Raw genomic sequence first — 2,064 nt, 5'->3', positions numbered from 1 at the left:
TGGCTTCAGGTGGGGTCTAATAGGGAATCAAAAATATATTTAATCAAAGATCAGATGGTTGCTGATGTGTGGTATTATTTCTGAGGCTTCTGTTCTGTACCATTGGTCTATATGTTTTGATACCAGTACCATGCTGTTTTGGTTACTGTAGCCTTGTAGTATAGTTTGAAGTCAGGTAGTGTGATGCCTCCAGCTTTGTTCTTTTGGCTTAGGATTGTCTTGGCTATGCAGGCTCTTTTTGGTTCCATATGAACTTTAAAGTAGTTTTTTCTAATTCTGTAAAGAAAGTCAGTGGTAGCTTGATGGGGATAGCATTGAGTCTACAAATTACTTTGGGCAGTATGGCCATTTTCACGATACTGATTCTTCCTATCCATGAGCATGGAATGTTCTTCCATTTGTTTGTGTCCTCTCTTGTTTCCTTGAGCAGTGGTTTGTAGTTCTCCTTGAAGAGGTCCTTCACATCTCTTGTAAGTTGTATTCCTAGATATTTTATTCTCTTTGTAGCAATTGTGAATGGGAGTTTATTCATGATTTGGCTCTCTGTTTGTCTATTGGTATATAGGAATGCTTGTGATTTTTGCACATTGATTTTGTATCTTCAGACTTTGCTGAAGTAGAATATTGGCTTAAGGAGATTTGGGGCTGAGATGATGGGGTTTTCTGAATATACAATCATGTCATCTGCAAACAGAGACAACTTGACTTCCTCTCTTCCTAATTGAATACCCTTTATTTCTTTCTCTTGCCTGACCCTGGCCAGAACTTCCAATACTATGTTGAATAGGAGTGGTGAGAGAGGGCATCCTTGTCTTGTGCTGGTTTTCAAAGGGAATGCTTCCAGTTTTTGCCCATTCGGTATGATATTGGCTGTGGGTTTGTCATAAATAGCTCTTATTATTTTGAGATACGTTCCATCGATACTTAGTTTATTGAGAGTTTTTAGCATGAAGGGGTGTTGAATTTTACCGAAGGCTTTTTCTGCATCTATTGAGATAATCATATGGTTGTTGTCATTGGTTCTGTTTATGTGATGGATTATGTTTATTGATTTGCATATATTGAAACAGCCTTGCATCCCCAGATGAAGCCCACTTGATCGTGTTGGTTAGGCTTTTTGTTCTGCTGCTGGATTCGGTTTGCCAGTATTTTATTAGGGATTTTCACCTCAATGTTCATCAGGGATATTGGCCTGAAATTTTCGTTTTTGTTGCATCTCTGCCAGGTTTTGGTATCAGGATGATGCTGGCCTCATAAAATGAGTTAGGGAGGAGTCCCTCTTTTTCTGTTGTTTGGAATAGTTTCAAAAGGAATAGTACCAGCTACTCTTTTTACCTCTGGTAGAATTCAGCTGTGATTCCATCTGGTCCTGGGCTTTTTTTGATTCATAGGCTATTAATTACTGCCTCAATTTCAGAACTTGTTATTGGTCTCTTCAGGGATTCGACTTCTTTCTGCTTTAGTCTTAGGAGAGTGTGTGTGTCCAGGAATTTATCCATTTCTTCTAGATTTTCTAGTTTATTTGCATAGAGGTATGTATAGTATTCTCTGATGGTAGTTTATATTTCTGTGGGATCAGTGGTGATATCCCCTTTATCATTTTTTATTGTGTCTATTTGATTCTTCTCTCTTTTCTTCTTTGTTAGTCTGGCTAGTGGTCTATCTATTTTGTTAATCTTTTCAAAAAAACAGCTCCCGGATTCATTGGTTTTTTTGAAGGGTTTTTCATGTCTCTATCTCCTTCAGTTCTGCTCTGATCTTAGTTATTTCTGGTCTTCTGCTAGCTTTTGAGTTTGTTTGCTCTTGCTTCTCTAGTTCTTTTAATTGTGGTGTTAGGGTGTTGATTTTGGATCTTTCCCACTTTCTCCTGTGGGCATTTAGTGCTATAATTTTCCCTCTAAACACTGCTTTAACTCTGTCCCAGAGATTCTGGTACATTGTGTCTTTGTTCTCATTGCTTTCAAAGAACTTATTTATTCCTGCCTTAATGTCATTATTTACCCAGTAGTCATTCAGGAGCAGGTTGTTCAGTTTCCATGTAGTTGTGTGGTTTTGAGTGAGTTT

The 2,064-nt window shown here is 37.9% G+C and overlaps 1 protein-coding gene across 2 annotated transcripts in view; it reads left to right on the top strand.

Annotated features, from left to right (window-relative positions):
- The window catches only part of STAC (SH3 and cysteine rich domain), a 174,743-nt gene that overhangs the window by 132,118 nt on the left and 40,561 nt on the right, over nt 1-2,064 (top strand). The gene's annotated exons all lie outside the window — the stretch shown is intronic.

Source organism: Mandrillus leucophaeus, unplaced genomic scaffold, assembly GCF_000951045.1.
Source record: "Mandrillus leucophaeus isolate KB7577 unplaced genomic scaffold, Mleu.le_1.0 Scaffold695, whole genome shotgun sequence".
Classification (NCBI taxonomy): domain Eukaryota; kingdom Metazoa; phylum Chordata; class Mammalia; order Primates; family Cercopithecidae; genus Mandrillus; species Mandrillus leucophaeus.
Note: the sequence above shows the minus strand (reverse complement) of the source record. Positions and strands in the feature narration are given on the sequence as shown.